The sequence below is a fragment of the Chenopodium quinoa genome, unplaced genomic scaffold (assembly GCF_001683475.1).
Source record: "Chenopodium quinoa cultivar QQ74 unplaced genomic scaffold, ASM168347v1, whole genome shotgun sequence".
Classification (NCBI taxonomy): Eukaryota; Viridiplantae; Streptophyta; class Magnoliopsida; order Caryophyllales; family Amaranthaceae; genus Chenopodium; species Chenopodium quinoa.
In genome coordinates, this window is record NW_018743021.1 from 3,438,485 (window position 1) to 3,458,861 (window position 20,377).

General features: G+C 36.2%; 1 pseudogene; it reads right to left on the reverse strand.

The window, feature by feature from the left end:
- Positions 1 to 1,197: 1,197 nt before the first annotated feature.
- Positions 1,198 to 5,158, reverse strand: LOC110730345 (annotated as a pseudogene).
- Between the last annotated feature and the right edge of the window lie 15,219 nt (positions 5,159 to 20,377).

The window sequence follows — 20,377 nt, forward strand, 5'->3', positions numbered from 1 at the left end:
ATATAAATATTTACCTAATACGTGCATATCTTTTAGGGATTTGGTTTTACAGAATAAAGATATTTATTTTCTAATAAATCCCTTTTGGAAAAAGATAAGTTATTTTTGGAAAGTATTTTAAGCAAAAATAAGTTTAGAATAAAATATGATTTTATTAAAAGTATATCTTTGCAAAAGATAAACTAGTATATTTGGAAAATATAAGTTTGAAATAAATTCTGATTTTATGATAAGTATATCTTTTGAAAAAGATAAGTTAATATATTTGGAAAGTATATGTTTTAAATAAAATCTGATTTTATAGCAAATATATCTTATTATTATTGATAGAATATATTCTTAACAAAAGATATATTTTTGGAAAACTTTTTTTTGGAAAATATCTTTTATTTCTATCTTTTAATAAAACTTATCTTTTACGAAAAGAATAATTTGGGTGTACTATAAATATGCTCATATGTATTCATTTAAAGTCGAGGCTGACGAAGCTTAGTGGTCGTGCTTAATGGTTTCATCCTTCACCACAAAGCTAAGTCAAACCTCCAGGTCGAAGTTCCAGTCAGGTATGGTTTCAATTTGTCCAGTAAGTTCCAGACAGATCTTGAGTGTCCAACATATTAGTTTTATCTCTTTATTCACTGATATGTATTTAGAGTTATTCTTTGAGATCTTGTAATTGGGAAAAAGGGTTTTGAGTGTTTTATGTATTGGGGTGTGAGAGTTCGTGAGGATTCTCGTTTTTATAATATTGTATTGTAAGAGTGCAATGTGTGAGCTTCTAGGGTGAAGCCGAATGAGCTTCTAGTGAGAGGCCGAGTGTAGGCACTTTGGGAGTGCTGAGTGAATCTAAGTTTGGGACTTAGATTGGGTAAGATAGGGTTTTATCGTGTAGCAAGTTCAGTCAGGAACTTGTGAGTAAAGGTCTGTCACTTAATAGGTTTGTAACTTGGTGTTTGCCCTATTATAGCGGATTGGTTTGGCTTGAAATCCCTTAGAGGGTCGAGGTTTTACTTCCAGTTGGGCCCTGGATGGTTTCCTCGTAAAATCCGCTTTGCATTGTCTAAGTTCCTAACAACAATCAGTTTTATATTCCGCGAAAAGTGGGCACTAGGAACATACTACAATTCACCCCCCTCTTGTAGTATATCATCCGAAATAACAAAATTAGAATTAAGGAGATAATATTGTGGAGTAAAAACAGAGAATCTAGCTTCATTGATATTTAATATTGCACATGTCTCTTAGCTTGTACATATACTTCGTAATTCGAGTGTCCTTAAACTTTATTAATTGAAATTTCCAGGCCATCACTAGGTAATGGATGTGAAAGATACTTGACCTTTGCACCAGGATTAAGCAATTCCCACCTGCAAAGATTGTCAAATTCAAATTATAGGTATATATGGTGTATTTCTCGTTTATACTATACGAGGTATGAGTACAATATAAATTCCGTTAATTTTTTTTGAATTTATTTCTTTGATTATTATATTATTTTCTAATTTGGTTTAAATTTGATATAATCATGAAAATTAACAATAAGGGTTGTTACAAAATAATAATAATAATAATAATAATAATAATAATAATAATAATAATAAGGGTAACTAAAGGCGCCTTACTTGTATCCAATAGACAAATGATGGAGAAATATGGCTAGTGAAACTCGAACAAGCGCACTTCCCGCACAAGATCTCGAACCTCCCCCAAAGGGATGGTATGTTCCTTGCTTTGGGCGAGTCTGTCAAATGAAGTTTAATTTTGACGAAGTATAGTTTAAGAAAAAGCCAAAAATAAACCACCTTTTAAAACTAGAATTTTGTCAAAACACACCTTTTTTTTTTTGTCCTAAAAAAATCTTAATTTTTTAATTGTTTAATTTTGTAAAAGACCTCCTTAATCTTTTTTTTTTTTTTTTTGAAAAAACCTTATTCTTTTTGTGAAAGAATATACTCCGTAATATTAATTGAGCAAATAAATTATCTGTAGTTCTATTAAGCTAATTAAGTGATAAACAATGCAACAATATATACTTACATCCCATCTATCTGGATTGAAGGACAAAGGATCTTCAAAATTTGTTGGATCATTGTGAAGGTTCCTTAGCCATACAAGCACACTCCAACCTTTTGGTATTAAGTAACCTACAAATAAAATAAGTGCTTATTATATGATGTGTGTTAAAATGAAATAACTAATTTTACCTCAAAAAAAAAAAAAAAAAAGAAATAACTAATTAACTATTTATTAATAATTTCTCATGGGATATAATTGTATAAATAGATTAGGGTATTAATTGTGACCTTTAAATACAATGTCATCAGTGGCTTTCCTGAATACAAAGGCAGAGAGGTTTGCCATTCTAATTGTTTCTTCTGCAACCTGCAATAATAATAATAAGCTAGCCATTTATTTTATAGGGAGCATTAATTTGTTTTCATTGTACTACATTTAGGTTGTCAAAGAAACATAAATTTGATGTACTTCAAAAATAATTACTGCATATTATGGAGTATTGATCTTTGCTGATTAAAATTAAATTATGTTTTGCTTATCAATTTTGACTTATTTACGTACCTTATTTGTGTACTTGAGCTTCAAAATATCTTCATATGTGATGCTCTCGTTGTTGTTCTCCTTAATCATAGCCTTGTTCTCCTCCTATTTTTATTTGAGATTTATTACAATGATTGAGTAATCCAATGAACAACATAAAATAGTCATTCAACAACAGAAAATTTCAAAAAATTCCGGGTTTGGCCAATTTACCTTAAATGTTATTCCCTCCGTCCACTTTTGATAGTCACTTTTGGTAGAAAATCACGGGAATTAATAAACATAAATATGTATGTACTGGTATTCACTCCCTCTCTTTTCTTTTCCTTTTTTATTTCTTCTTAATTCTAAATTTAAAATCATAATTATAAATTTACTGATAAATTAATTCATTAATAAAAAGTCGTATATAAATGTAGGGTATCTGATGGGTGTCAAGTAGGATGGATTTTATGTGATTTGATTCAAGTGAATTCAACTAATCAAAAGAAAATAGTTGTACAAATAGCTCATTTAGATTATTTGGGTTGTAATTATTAGGATTTTGTAAGCCTTAACACTTGACAGGTATGCAAAAGTACATTAAAAAGTAAATTTACATTTGGTATGCAAAAAAAGTAGAGAGAGAAAGTACTTAAAGTACATGGGAAAGTAAAATTTACACGAAAAAGTTAAATTTGCACAAATATTTTTGCAAATGAGAGAGAATTTTGGTACAAAAATAATATTAATGGTAATTGAAAAAAACAAATGTGACTAATATTTTGGGGTCATTAAAAATGGCATAAGTGACTATTAAAAGGGGACGGAGGGAGTATGTCATATGATATAAGCTTATCTTTTGTTTTGTTTTTTTTTGCCTTTGTTACTTGGCCTTATTATCATATGCTACTACAAAAAAAATAAAGATTACTCAACTTTGTTTTTTACTCAGTTACAGATCTATTATGTATGGCTAGATAATGTAAAAAGTTGAGTGAAGAAATGAAGTTAATTACCCGAAGCTTGAGTAGAACATGAGGGTTATTGGCTAAAAAATTGCAGAGACCATGTCATAGCATAAGCAATGGAAATATGACCAACATGAAAAGTGCTCACAACATTATCTAACACCTCTTCGTCGCTTAGATGTCTTTGTTCATCATTCTTCATTTGCATTAAACCATCCATTAGATCGCTTATTATTGTACTCTCTCCCGAAACACTATCTTTATTCTTCTGCCTCCTTTTCTCTAGCTCCTCCTTTAGCTTCTTTGTAATCTTCTTTCGACACTAGAACGAATATATACGTGCATGCTTAATTAGTTAATTGATCACATTATGTCATGCATGTAATTTGTCATAATGTCTAAATGAATATAAAATGAGGGCAACAAGCATGATAAAGTATAAAGCATATGCTAGGGTCTTAACTATCAGTTTAAACTTTAGGTTAATATAATCCACTAACAGTGCATATACATACCTTGAGAGCATGATGATAAGTTGTTCCGGGAAGATTCCATGGTTGTGCTCGAAAGCCATAAACTATGCCATCGAATAGCTTCGCAATAGCATCTATATGAGAGCTGCTAAATATAAGATGAGCGATATATCTCATAGTGTAATCAAGCGTAACCTATTTAATAGTCATACAAATGTATCATATGATTATTATTACTTCGAATTATATATATATATTCACTGTAATTTGCATACAATTAAATTAAATGCGTAAAATGATATAATTTTTACCTTTTTCACTTGATAAAGTGCATTAATTCTAGGCATTTGAGACCATAATTGAAGGGCAGCAACGATGGTAGGCTGAATTTGGAGCACAATCCTCGAAAGAGAATCAGGCTGGTTGATGGATTTGACAATAGCACTCTTAATAATACTATGTTATTGGCCCTCATTAAGCGTGATCACAGAATTAGCTCCTAATACTGGGGTAGTTGGCCATTTTTGTGTAAATTTATCGCTCGATTTGAGTACAAATTTGCACAAAGACGGCGAGCATGCTATGATGCTTGGAGACCCATACAAATGGCTTCTGTATATTCCCTCTGTATATCCATACCTTCAATTAAATTTGCGAAAAAAAAAAATAATTTAGATAAAACGGCTTATCTTTTTTTAGAACAATCGGTGCTCATAAATATAGTAATAGAATAAAATACAAACAACATACACAAGTATTCATGTATTTTTACTATCAAAACATAAGGTACTTAAATTATGTTGAACCTTGTTTAGGGTTGACTTTGACCATTATTGAAAATGCACATGAATAATATATAGAAGCCCTATAATAGAAAGAGGATGTGAATAAGACATACTACATACTTACTTGCGTCTCTTAAAGGTGATAAAATCATCAGGGCGGCTAACAATATTAAAGTACCATAGAAGCGAGGCGGTCTCTCCTAAAAAAGGGAAACCCAAATGACCGAGGGGCATTTTGGCATTGAATGCAGAGCATCTTGCCTTGAGTGGTCTAACATACCATATCTCATTCCACCACCATGATAACCACCCTATCGTTGATAATAATAACACTACATATACAATAAATATTATCATAATATTTTATTTGTTGATTATCTAATTCGTTCAATTATAGACGAACACGAACAGATCGAAAATCAGAAAATAAAGATGACCTAGTATAGTTTAAAATGAGTGTTAAGAAAACATAATATAAATATATCGTACAAGAATGATAGGTGTTGTTCACAATGCAAGTCCGTACAAAGGGATAATTGAGGGTTTGGCACTTTTAAAATGAGTAATTGAGCTGCGCTTCGGTACTATAGATGTGTTATTTGATCCTACACCTTAAGACAAGGGCATAAGGCATTGTCGACTTTGTCGTACAAAGTTGCAAGGTTTGTCACATGCCACCTTTATAATGGTTTTAATTTCTTATGTGTCGGTGTTGTCGTGATATTAATACCATCTCCAAGGGTAAGAATCAAGTTTTAGTATTGATATACAAAATGAGTTGGTTTTTACTTTCAATGGTGAGACCATAACCACTTCTCAATTTAGCAACTTATCTGAAGTCTAATTTCTCAATGGTGAGACTCTAAAAATATACAAATGACACTTTCAATTTGTGGCCCATCAAATCCATTTCTTTTTAATATCAAATATTATAAGATTAAAAAATAAGAAAATTTGATTCTAATAATCTAACCTTTCCTCCATCCTTTTTTATTAATCCAACCTTTTGATTATTCACCAATAATCCAAGCTTTACACCCCATTCTATTCTATTAGGCCAAACCGGTTACCTACTCTAATAGTAAGTAATCTTGCCACGTGTCACACTATAATTCATCCAAATATATAAAAAAAAAATCAAAATAATTTTAAATAATTTTGGAATAATAAAAAAAAATTATTTTAAAATACTTTTTTCCCCTTCCTTCAACCTCCATCCTCCCCTTTCACCTTCATCAATGGCTGCCCTCTTCCCCACCACCTCCATCCTCCACATTCCCTCCCTTTTTCCGACAACATCCTCCTTCGCTTCACTTTCTCGGCAGCCCTCTTAACGAGATACTTACGTTATTTTTTTGCTAATTTCGAGATCAATTCGGGTCCCTAAGAACTAAAATGACCCCTAAAACCTTAACCGAAGATTTTTCAACATGTAAACCGATGAAAAAATTGAATCGGGCTGCAATTTACAATTTATACGAACTTTTGGGCTGCAATTTGCAAATTTTTCATTTTTTAAAAGTTATTTCGTCTCTTATACGTATTTCATTTTTCTTCATTAAGTACAACCTAATACTTAGTACTCCCTCTATTCAAGAACGTGAACTTAATAGAACAAGAAAGGTCTTTGCAAAGCTTATGAATCTCGATAAGGTTAAATTGGAATTGAGGAACACAATTAAAGAACATCTATCAACACAATGTTTTGTTCTAGAGTAACTGTTCCTATTAGGATATAAATACTTTCACTACTAGAAAACAGGTCATTTCCGACGGAACGGTTTCGACGGACACTAAAATCCATAGGAAATTACGAAAATTCTGACGGATTTTATTTCCGTCGAAAATCCGACGAAAATTTCTGACGGAATTGTAATCCGTCGGAAAATAAATTTTTACTTCCGACGGATATGTTATATTTTCTGACGGATTTAAATTCCGTCGGAAATTTCCGACGGATTTAATTTCGTCGAAAGTTAACGACGGAATTTAACCCCTTTCCGACGAAATTTAAGTTAAAAAAAAAATCCCCCCCCCCAAAACCCTAATTAAAACGGCGCCCTCCCCCTTTTTTTCTGACTTCTCTACATACCTCTCCTCTCACCGCCTCTCTTCTGCTTCTTTCCCCTCTCCTCTCTTTCTCTCATCTTCTCTTTTCTTTCCTCATCCTCAAGGATCTCCTCACTTCTCTTTCCTCACGCCTCTCTATCTTCTCCTCTTCTCTATTTTCTGAAGATCTGCCGCAAGGAAGCTCGCTGATCTCCTCACTTCTCTCTCCTCACGAAGCTCCTCTATCTTCTCTAATATTCTCTATTTTATTCATATTAATGGTTTAATTTATACGGTCAAATTCGACCATGAAATCTCAAGATCTAGATGTTTCATGGTCGAATTTACCCTTATTAAACCAAATTCGAGGGAAGTTAACATCCAACTTCGTGATAAGGTATGTATTGCTATTTTTTTTTAGCTTTTTGGTTTTTTTTTTTTTAAAAAAATTTTGGTTGTATTGGTGGTTTTCGGCAGTAGTGGTTGTGGTTGTGATTTTTTTTTTGTTAATTTTTGGGTGGTTGTTTGGTTAGAACTGTAAGTCTGGGTTGGTTAGGGTTAAGTGGGGTGGGTTCAGGTGGTGGGTTTGGTTCGGTTAGGTTAGGTTTGGTTGCAATCTTGACGGAATTTTTTTTATTTCTGGGACTTCGGGCAGTCGTGGTAAGAGTAATGGGTTGTGGTGGTTGGAGGCGGTGATACGCCGTGCCGGTGGTGGCGCGGCGTTTTTTTTATAAATTTCGTAAAATAATTTTCTGTCAAAAATTTACGACGGATTTTTTCGGGACCGGAAAACCCATTTTCGAGGGAAAATTTTGTCGGAAATCCGTCGGAAACACTTTTCCGACGGAAAAGATGGTTTTTTCCTACCAAGTCGTTTCCGACAACCACTTTCGACGGAAATTCCGTCGGAAAACCCTTTTCCGATGGATTTTATGGTGTTTTCGACGGAAACTTTCCGTCGGAAATGGGCCTATTTTTAGTAGTGTTTTCTACGATATGGTATAGTTATTGTATCCTCTTTTGAATTCATCATTCTATAGGTACAAACATAGTTAAATCACTGCATATGTGATCTGTTGCTCCATTATCAATCACCCATCCAGTACTAAAAGTAGAAAGAACACAGAGTTTACATGCAAAATATGCAGCTCTGGAAGTAGCTGGAACATTCTAATCAATTTTCTGTTCCTGTGCATTTATAGACATTGCTCCTTCCTTAGGATTACCCAAATAGTTCATAAACTTGGTATACTGATCTCTAGAAAATGTTGTTGTAATGATGTCATCTCCATTATCATCAAAACTATCAAAACTTTCATTCTGAGCCATATTAGCAAACTTCTTCTAGCCATTATTAGTGTTCTGCTCATTTTGAAAACCATGAAGCTTGTAACACCTACCAATCAAGTGCTTTGTCATCTTACAACTAATGCTCACAAATCAACACAGTCTGTTTCACTTGTAACTATTTGACATGCTTATTCCTTGGAAGCCTCCTCTATTACTGTTGTTATTGTAGGACTGATAACCTGTAATACCCGAATATTTTATGATTTTATATATTATATTTTATAAAAAAAATAGTTATTTTATTAATTAACTTTCCTAATCTTATATAGTTTTATTTTAGAGTTTGGAAAGTTATAAACCCTATTTGTTTACGAAACTATCACTAGGTGAAAAAAGGCATTTGGCAGCGGTTCAAACCCGGTCTAAGGCACCGGTTTGAACCGCTGCCTAAGTGAGGGGTGCCAAAAACCAACGTTTTGGCACCGGTTCAAAACCGGTGCCATAGGGTAACATAGGCACCGGTTAACCAGTGCTATATGCCCACTTAGGCACCGGTTAACCGGTGCCTAAAACTGCTCTCCCGCCAATTTTTTTTTTTGGTGGTAGATATTTTAGGCACCGGTTGCTGCCTAACCGGTGTCTATTCACCAATTTTTTTTTTGTTTTTTTTTTTCCAATTTTCGTGCAATAATATTTATATAAAAAAAAAAACCTATTTCCAACAATAATAATAACCTGTAATTCCAGCAATTATATTAAATATAATAATTAATAATATTATTATTATAATAGCTAATAATAATAATATTATTAATTATTACAATAAGATACAAAAATAATATTAAAAACAAGAATTCAATTATATATATAGATATAAATATTCCCAAACGCAATACCAAAAAAAAAAAAGTTGCTTACATATACAAATAATAGTAAGTACATATATAATGAATAATAAGTTATATAGTTCAAAAGTTAACATAAATAATTTACAATTACAATGCCATTTACATGTTGAAGGTGATAAAAGACGCCAACATGTCACGAACTTCATTAAGCTCCTTGATTGTCAACGGACCATCCTTTTGGACCTCGCAAAACTTGAAATACAAAAACATTATTTTAAAAATAATTAATTAGGCAAAACAATATGTATTTTATCAAATATTACCTATATGACTTCTATATAGCCCATTTCCTACATTACTTATCAAATGAACTATTTATTTCTCATAACATGTCAATATTGGATAGTTGTATGTGTGTAAGCCCTAAAATTGTATAGGAGAGCATTTTATTAAGGTTTATGACGCTTTTTACTCAAAATGGCCCGAATATGGTCTATATGACTTTAATTTGCCCATTTCCTACATTTCTTATTAAATGAACTTTATTTATCTCATAACATGTCAACATTATCTAGTTATAGGTGTATAAGGAAAGAAATCACATCAAAAGAGCATATTAACACAAAATGGCCCTAATATGGCCCATATGACTTCTATTCAGCCCATTTTCTACCTTTCTTGTGAAATAGCCTTTTTGTTTCTCATAACATGTCATTGTTGGGTAATATTAGGTGTCTAAGGCTAGAAATCACATCAATATAGCATTTCAATAAGTTTTAGGACTTACCTCATCAAGCTGTTGAGTGTCCGTACAATGAGTCACAATGTCAAGCATGAATCTCATCACATACAAAGCACAATCAAGTCCATTCTCTTGTTGTGCGCACTAGCATATGACAAACAAATCACATCAGTGAAACATGAAAAGGAAATGAGAAAATATTTACTAACATAGATTTTCAAGATAATCACAATATCATGTAAATTACCAACGGTGTCTTCCATGTTGGACCCTTTGGAGCATGACAATGTAGTTTCTTCATAACACTGTAGTAAAAAAAAAGTACATTCAAATTTGATTAGTCGTATGATTACTAAATTAGTTATTATTAGCAATAATCATCACTAGGTTGCTATGTATATTTACTTTTGCAATATAGACTTCACGAGCCACTTCTCCGATGATCGAGCTGAATCAAGGTGATAAATTGTGTTAGTGGAATTACAAATCACCATGAGGGTCCAATGCTCCCTACATAAGTTCACAATAGACAAGGTAATTAATATTTAGGAGTCAACATATAATGAGGCCAAATTGATTGAATTTGACATGGTTAGACTTACTCTCTATAACATGGGGCGAATATGAACTTGTCTCCCGCACGCGCTGATTCCCTTATAATCTGTTCAACATAGTACAACACATCATGGGGGTTGCCTATGATTCTAGTAGTGGATAACTGCTCGGGGCATAACCACCCAACTTTACAAGGAGAATCAGTGTCAGTTAAGTGCTCCTGTAGTGCTCTGCGTGCATGAACATTGAATAATTTATCATATGTAGGATAATCACCATCAATTTGAATAACTTGAAAAAAGTATAGATTATGTGGGCATTGAAGTACCTCATGAATGTTTGAATGAGGGAAATGTTAAGCTTTGCACACGTAGAAATTCCTTCACATCTTTGCTGATCCATGCAATTGCATCCTCATCATAGTGGAACATTGCCTTAGGAAGTGCAACTTCCATGGGATCGACCAAATAACAAGCACGGTTGTGAAGAAAGGTCATGTCAGCAGAGAGCGATTGAAGAACAATGTCTTCAACAAGTGGAGTAGGTGGCATGTGTGAACCTTTTGAAGAGTGCAAATTCGACGCTTGTTCACTCTTGGACCGTTGTTCACTTAGCTTCTTCTTAGGTTGATCAATTCTTTTAGGCTTCTCCACCCTCTTTCTCTTTAAAGTTTTGCTTCCATTCGAAATCTGAAATAGTTTGATAAATAATAAGTTTCAACTCACAATCACTTATACATATGTAATTATGATATGGTTTGAGAATGTATAAGTTTACTAGTTGAGAAATGAAGAAAATAGGCAAGTGAGTAGCCATTTCGGCTCAAATGACCTTGATTTTGATGAATTGGACCCAAAACCTTAAAACTTAACGATTTTTATGTAATTTCAAATGAAAAACACTTATAAATATGTGATTATAAGTTGTTTTGAGATGCAAGGAGTTTATAAGTTGAGAGATGAAGAAAATAGGCAAGTAAGTAGCCATTTCGGCTCGAATTGGCTTTATTTTGATGAAATGTGCCAAAAAAATTAGAAATTTGCTTCTTTTATGCAATTTCAACTCACAATCACTTATACATATGTAATTATGATATTTTTAGAGAATGTATAAGTTTATTAGTTGAGAAATGAAGAAAATAGTCAAGTGAGTAGCCATTTCGGCTCAAAATGGCTTTATTATGATGAATTGGACCCAAAAACTTAGAACTTAGCTATTTTTATGTAATTTCAAATGAAAAACACTAATAAATATGTGATTATGAGTTGTTTTGAGATGCAAGGAGTTTATAAGTTGAGAAATGAAGAAAATAGGCAAGTAAGTAGACATTTCGGCTCGAATTGGCTTTATTTTGATGAAATGGGCCAAAAAAATTAGAACTTTGCTTCTTTTATGCAATTTCAACTCACAATCACTTATACATATGTAATTATGATATGGTTTGAGAATGTATAAGTTTATTAGTTGAGAAATGAATAAAATAGGCAAGTGAGTAGCCATTTCGGCTCGAATAACCTTGATTTTGATGAAATGATGAAAATTGCTTAATTTTTTTTTTTTAAAATATGCAACTTCCGCCGCACCGGGACACCCAAGGGAGCCGCCCCCGCTGCCGAAACAGCAAAGGCAGCCCGCGCCGAGGCCACAGCAGCCCCGACAGGTGGCTGCCAAGGCTGTAGCAGCCACGGCAGGTGGCTGCCAGTTTGCTGCAGCCTTGGCAAAACCTGCCTGGGCTGCTGCTGCCTCGACAGGTGGCTGCCATGGCTGTAGCAGCACATGCAGGTGCTGCCGAGGCTGCAGCAACCATGGCAGCCGCCTGTCGAGGCTGCAACAGCCCAGTCAGGGTGCTGCCGAGGCTGCAGCAATCTGGCAGCCACCTGCCATGGCTGCTACAGCCTTGGCAGCCACCTGTCGGGGCTGCTGTGGCCTCGGCGCGGGCTGCCTTCGCTGTTCCGGCAGCGGGGGCGGCTCCTTCGGGTGTCCCGGGGCGGCGGAACTTTCATATTTTTTTTTAAAAAAAATTTTGAGCCATTTGAAATCAACTTGGCGGACCTTGCATATTGTAAAAAAAAAAAAAAAAAAAAAAAAATTTGGCGGTTTTATTTTAAGAGTGTCTAATGGTTTAACACTGACAAAAATTGAGAACTAAATAATTTACTTCCTTATTAATCAACTTCACCCATGCACGTGGCCAATCAACGAAGCTACCTACAGCTTGCCAAAGCGTTGTTATCTCAACCTCCTCTATCGGTACGGGTAGTGGGACATCTTCGAACCCCGCAACCACTGAATCGATCCCAACCGAGTAATGATGTGGCCCCGCCGTAGCACCCGTCGTCGGTTGGGCAATACCATACGCCACCAAACTCAACGCGGTACTATTTGCATGCCCCAGGGCTAGAAGTGCACACCGGGTGTCTTCCTACACAAGTATATATATAAAAAAGATAGTTAAATAGGACTTTTACAACAGCATAGATAATATAACAAAATTCATTAAGGTAGAGGGTTACAAATCACCTGTAACTCTGCAAATTCATGCGGTGTTGGATTTTCAAGCTCCCTCGAGTCCGCATGTGTAGGAGTAGGAACCTGCAACAGTACATCAATCATTGCACCTCAAATCTCAATTAACTGAGTATTTTAAAACTTTTAATAACCCAATTGATTTTACCTCAGGTGGCACATCTTCACCACGTATCTCATCTCCTCCATGTCTATCACCTTCTCCTTGTCCTTTTGGTTCAGAACATGAGTCGACCAGGGTACTCGTGAGGAACGGCAAAGTCGGTAAGTTCATCAGCTTCGCCCAAGCATTCAATTCACCAACTAACTCGTTGCGTACTTGTTCCTTAATTGATGCCACCTTGGCATCCAACTCCCCCGGTGAGTTAACACTGGCTTGAGATCTACCCGATTTTGTGTATTCGGGACCCATCACCTTATTCCATCCAAGCAATGACCCTCCCGAACCTACTACTCGTCCTGGATGGTATGGCCTTCCCAAAGCCATGGTTAAAGGGTCATTCTCCACACTTGGTTCAAATTTTCCCTCCACCATCTCTTGAGTGTGCTCAAGCTATAGCATAAGGAAAAATGAGGTTAGTAAAACAGTTAATGGTTTGTACAGTGATTTAGATGCAAAAGTGACTTAATTTCAACAATTCATAGGTAACTTACAAGCTTATCCGCCAGTTTTTTGGCTTCCGGACCCTTGATGACCCATTTTCCGGTTTTCTTATCAAACGAATGGAGAGAACAAAAGAAATCACCGGCACGACTCACCAATGTAGTGATCGTGTAACTAGAGGGTTCCTTCGATGTCACTAGAAGCGCTTTAGGGTATAAACCCGAACCGACCCACTCAGGTCTCTTTTCACCAAAAGTCTTAGGACCCATACGGTGGACGTATTCCTTCTTTTCTGCATTCGCTTGATTTTGCTCTCGAAGTTCCTACAAAATAAAAAATGTTACTCATTACTACAAAAAGAGTCAAGCTATTATTCAATTGAGATTAGATTTACACAAACTTACAATGGCTTTCTTTTGACTCTTCATTCTAACGAACTCTTCCCAATCATCTTTTGACACGGTCGACCATATTTTCCACGGGAGACGGTCATCCTCTTTGGCATTGTTCTTCTTTGTTTGCACCTTCTTCTTGTAGATCCACCGATTAGTCAACTTGGTCTTAAAGCCTCTGAATCTTTCCGCTAATAAAGATTCAAACACCCTTCTCTTCTCGGGATCATTAGGAATAGAAAACAGCCTCTGCAAGCACAAATTAAAACCGATTATTAGTTTTTATTTAGTAACAACCATAAGGTTAAGGTATCTTAAATTGTCTAAATGTGCCAAAAACACACTTACCCTTGTATCATCCCAAAATGCTTGAATCAAACCCGGAGGTACTTGCCGCATTACAAGTGTAATGGGGATTTTCCGTGAACATATGCCAACTTGATTAGCATATTGTCGACGCCATTTGGGCCCGAGTTGGCCTTTGTTGTCATACTCCAAGACCATGGGACCGTCCGGTTTCTTAAAGCTTCTCGTCGGACCCCTTCTTTTTCTTTCAGTCGGTGCCTTTTCCCCCCCTCCACCACCTGTGTTGTTTTCATCTTGTCCTTGGCCTTGACTTTCAGGAGTCGGGTTCTCACCAACAATCTCACGTGCTGTATTTACAATGGTCGGTGCACGTTCAGCTAAAATTTCAAAATCGTCAAGCCTACGCTCGAACTCATCTTGAGCTTGATCCTCTGGCTCACCCAAGTCATCCTCCTTATTCACATCATAAGGCATATCACTATCATCGGAGTCGTCATCCTCGTACTCGTCCTCATACTCATCATCGTCAATGTCCTCTACCAAAGGAGGATCATGATCGTCCTCCATGAGATATAAGCACTTGTCAAAGCAATCATAAAACAATATTAGTGTATAGTAAAGTATATGCATGATAGTTATTATGGTTATGTGGAAGCTATTTAAGCCATTTTCACCTACTTATTATGGTCCTATAACCTTGTATATGCATGATAATGAGTACAAAATGCCAATTTCAATCTACATATGGAAAATAGGTTGTTAGAGTGAATAAATGTTAGTTCATACACAAAACAAAGGAGTTGGGTTAAGTAGAAGCTATTTATGCCAGTTTCACCTACTTATGGTCCTATAACCTTGTATATGCATGATAATGAGTACACTTAGGCAATTTCAAACAACAAACATATCATTTTCGCCTACTTATGCTCCTATATACATGATAACTAAACTATATTTGCAATGAAACCATTACTAACTTTTAATCAAACTACCTCATTCTGAAATTCCTTCGTTGTGGTCTGATCGCATATAACCTGCTTCGTTGTCTATGTCATTTAGTACAACAGGTCTAGGAACAGTGAAAGGTGCTGAATCATCAAACGCATCATATTCTTCCTCATCCTCAATATCTCCAATGCCTAGGATTCTTCTTTTGCCAGCTAGCACTATAGACATTTTGAATCCATTGGGTCAGTTACGTAGAACACTTGCTTAGCTTGAGATGCAAGGATAAATGGTTCCGCACTATCATTCAACTGGCCAAGATCTACAAGAGTAAAGTCCTCATGTTTGACGTTACGCCTGATATTATCAACCCACTTACACTTGAAAAGAGCAACCGTGAAGTCACAATAATCAAGCTCCCATATTTCTTGAATTCGACCATAGTATGAAAACTCTGCATCGACAGGTGATTTATCCTTAGAACTTGGAAACTCCCTTGACGATGCCACTAGAGTTACACCACTGTTTTGGGTGGAGGAAGATTTCAAATCAAGAGCCTCGGTCCAAAAAGTGTACCCATTGATGTCATATCCCTCAAATGAACGGACATCATCCCTAGGACCGTACGCAAGCCACCGTACTGTATCGGTCACATTAGTATCATTCAATCCACTCATTACTCGATCACGAAACCAATCAACAAATTTCTTATTATGCAACTGCATAAGTGCCCTTTCACCTTTGGATGGAAATTCGGCACGCAAATTAGCCATGTGCTCATCTAAATATGGGTGCACATCTGAAACATTGTGCAACACATAAAGGTGTGCTTGTAAGAACTGATCTCGGTCTGGTGACATTTGTTTCGACCCAATTGTGCCATGATCATCAAGTCTACCTTCATGTCGAGAAGTAGGAAGACCAATAGGTTGAGCAAGGGCTATGTAGTCCGCCACAAAGTTACCTATCTCCTCACCCACTGTCCCTTGCATTATACTTCCTTCAGGGTGAGCTGGGTTCCGTACTTTATCTTGTAATGTACCTACGTGTCTTTAAAAAGGGTAGCACCACCTCATGAACACTGTACTGCACAACTTAATCTCACGCACCAAATGAAGAACCAGATTAACCATTATGTCAAAAAATGAGGGTGGGAAATACATCTCAAATTTTCACAAAGTCACAACCACATCTGCTTGCAAAGCATCTAGTGTACAAGGATCAAGAACTTTGCTACAAATTGTATTGAAAAACGAACAAAGGCTTGTAATCGCTTCCCTCACGTGTTTTGGTAGAATACCACGGATTGCAATCGATAGGAATACTTGCATCATAATGTGACAATCATGGGATTTCATACTTGTCAGCTTCAATTCTCCATTTAAGGTTACAAATCTTTTCATGTTAGATGAGTACCCTGATGGAACCTTAATGTCGTACAAACATGCACAAAACATACGTTTCTCTACCCTTGACAATGTATAGCAAGCCGGGGGTAAATAATTCTTTTCATCCTTCCCTTTACCCTTAACTTTCTTCTTTGACGCATCTTTGTCCTTTCCCTTTCCCTTGCTCTTCTCCTTCCCTTTTTTCGAAACATTTTCATCTTCTATTCTCGGCTCCTTCCCCTTTCTAACCTTTTCTTGAGGCCACAATTCTGGACGAATCCCCATCTCTTTCAAATCTAACCGTGCACCCTTTCCGTCCTTTGTTTTGCCTGGGATATTCATAAGCGTCCCTAAAAGAGCATCACACACATTCTTCTCTATATGCATCACATCAAGACAATGCCTAATGTCATGTTCTCTCCAGTACGACAGCTTCCAAAAGATTGATTCTTTCTTAAACAGAGCAGCTGAGACCACAGTTTTTTCTGATTTTCCAAACACCGTTCGTATCCCTTTCACCCAAGCACTAATCTCAGCACCATTCAATGGTCTAGGCGCAGTATCCTCTTCCACGGTTCCATCGAAAGTCTTTTTCTACCTACGGTACGGGTGATCACGCCTAAGGAACCTTCGAGTCCGTAGGTAGACATCTTTGTGAGAATGAGTCAGGTATACGCTTGATGTGTCATCAATACATATGGGGCATGCTTTTTTCCCTTTGACCTTGTACCCACACAAGTTGCCATATGCAGGGAAGTCATTCATGGTCCACATAAGGGCTGCACGCAATGTGAACATCTCGTTCCCATGAGCATCAAAAACGGAAACCCCTTCGTCCCACATCTTTCTCAAGTCGTCAATAAGCGGCGCAAGGTAAACATCTATGTCGTTTCCAGGTTGCTTAGGACCAGTTATTAGCAAGGAAAGCATTACATACTTACGTTTCATGCACAGCCAAGGAGGCAAATTATAAATCACTAAAAGTACCGGCCATGTGTTGTGTTGGGTACTAAGAGTGCCAAATGGATTCATCCCGTCCGTGCACAACCCAAGCCTTAAATTTCTGACTTCATTACCAAATTCCTCAAACTTCAAATCAATGTTCTTCCACTGTGGAGAGTCAGCTGGATGCTTCAGCATTCTGTTTTTCTTTCTTCCCTCTGCATGCCACCTCAAGTTTTTAACATCTTTTGGTATTGAGAACATACGCTTAAACCTTGGAATAATGGGAAGATACCACAACACCTTAGCAGGAGGTCCCCCCGTGCCAGGATTGCAACTCATGCGCTTGTACCGCGACCGCTTGCATCTTGGACACTCCTGCAGTTTTTCATACTCATTTCGATACAAAATACAGTCATTAGGACATGCATGTATCTTCTTATACTCCAAACCAAAGGGACACATGAGCTTCTTTGCGTAATAATAAGACTTAGGAATTTCATTCCCATCAGGCAACATATCACTTAATGCGGTCAACAAAGAAGTAAAGTTGATGTCCGTCCACCCATGCTTCGACTTAATGTTGAAAAGTGTTAGCACGGCCGATAGTTTGGAGTATTTTTTGCACCCGGGATACAAAGGCTTTTTGGAAGCCTCCGATAATAATTCAAACACTTCACCTTCAACACCATGCAACATCTCATCCACTTGTTCATCCTCAACCTCATCCGCCTGATCTTCATCGGCTCCATCCTCACCATTATCAACAATATACTCATCATTCTCGTATTCCTCGTCCACATGAATCTCATTGCTTCTAACATGCACATCATTCCGATCAAGATCCCCACTGTACTCTCCACTTTCTCCGTGCCAAATCCACACATGGCATAATTTCCTAAACCCACGACATAATACATGATCTTTAATGATTTCAACACTATCGACCACATTCACATTATTACAATCAACACAAGGACAATAAAGGCCTTTGCCTCCCAGTTTGCGTTGATAAGCTAAAGCCCTCTCGCAAAAATCTTGAACCCCATTCCAAAATTCCAATGTATCGCGTCTACCATACATCCAACCACGATCCTTCTCCATTTAGTAAATTGTCTCTAAACTATATAGCACCATATAATTATAATGTGTAAGTGCTACATATTTTATGTAAATCAAATTCAAGTACAAAACGTGAATATACCATTCATATAGTGAAAAAATGCATGTTTCCAAAGGGTCCTTATCACTCCAACCTAACCCATCCTTGAATGTCTACTCTCACTAGTGAATGTATGTCAACTTTCCAATTTTAAGGAAAATCCGGCAGCATTTCCCCCTAGTTTTCCAAGTACACGATGTAGATAATTAATTACCCACATATGTACCCAGAGAACATAGTGAGGAAATGGTAAGCCAAGATGTTCCTTAAAATCGAAAAGAAAATATACATTCACCACCTAAGTGAGAGTACACATTCATAAACAGTCCCAACCGGGGACTATTCAAGACTTTCTCCTAATGAGAAAGCCTTGAACGGGTATATAGGCATATGATGATGCAATTCAAGTATTCTATATATTGTTGTATTTATTTGCAATTAAACAATACACAAGTTTCAATTTCATGAATAAACTTTTATTAAATGGATAAATAGAAAGAAATATAGCTAAGTAAAGTTTATAAGTCATACCAATATAGAAACTACCCACTTGAGCTCAATATATATGTAGTCCTCACGCTAATTAAACTCGTGCTTCAATTCACAAATCTGTTAAAAAAAAACAATATACAAAAATTAGGTTAAATATAAGGTATGTACTATTTCTTTCTCATAACATGTCAATTCACTAATTTATTTATAAGCTAAAACACATCATTCATTGAACTAACAATTGCTAAACTAACAAGGTTACTAATCCCTAATTTTTTTCAAAATTACCCATCAAAACAACTTAAAAGTAACCATTCACCCATTCCAAAATTCATCTACTTTAGTAACAAGCAAGGTTACTAATCTCAAATTAATTCAAATATACCCATCAAAACAACTTAATATCAACCATTTAAACATTCCAAAATTCAACTTATTTAATAACAAAGTTAACTAATCTCTAACTTATTCAAAATAATCCATCAAAACAACTTCAAATTAACCATTAAAAGTAAAATACCAAATTTCACCTATTTAATTAAGTACCAAGGTTAATATATTTTCTATAATTATTTCAAAATTATCTACCAAAACACATTAAATTAACAATTAAAACATGATAAAATCCAACTAATTGAGTAACAAGGTTACTAATCTCTAATATTTTCACAATTTCCCAATTATATTCAAACCTAAAATTGAGAAAAATTATATTCAAACCTAAATTTTAATTTACTAACAATGGTTCAAAATGCAAAACAAATTAATATATATAATTATATAATTGGAAAATAATGTCAAAAAAAAAATTAAAAATAAACCTTGAGACAATTAGGGCAGCAGTTAGGAGGAGACTCGGTGGTGACCCTCAGGCCGGTGGCGCGGCTCGGTGGTGGAGGAGCTTCAGGGGGGTGGCGCAGCTAGGTGGTGGAGGAGAAAATTAGGGCAGCAGCTAGCTGGCACTCACGACAAATGGAGGAGGACACTCAGGCTGGTGGCGCGGCTCGGTGGTGGAGGAGCCTTAGGGGGGTGGCGCGACTAGGTGGTGGAGCAACCTCAGGGCTGTGGAAGGAATTTTTCGAACTATGTAGGTGGTTTTCGAAAGAGAAAGAAAGGGAAAACAGAGAGAGGAAGGATTGAAGGCGGCCGGTTTTCGAAACCCCTGGTGGCCGCCGGTGAAGGTGACGGCTGTGGTGGAGGGAGAGTGAGGAAGGATTCAAGGATTGAAGGAGGCCGGTTTTCGAAACCCAGCTCTAATGAAGGAATGAAAGAGAAAGAGAGGAAGGAGAAGAGAAGTAAGCCGCGAATTTTTTTTTTTTAATTGGGTCCGGTTCAATTGGCACCAGTTCAAACCGGTGCCTTTTTTAATTTT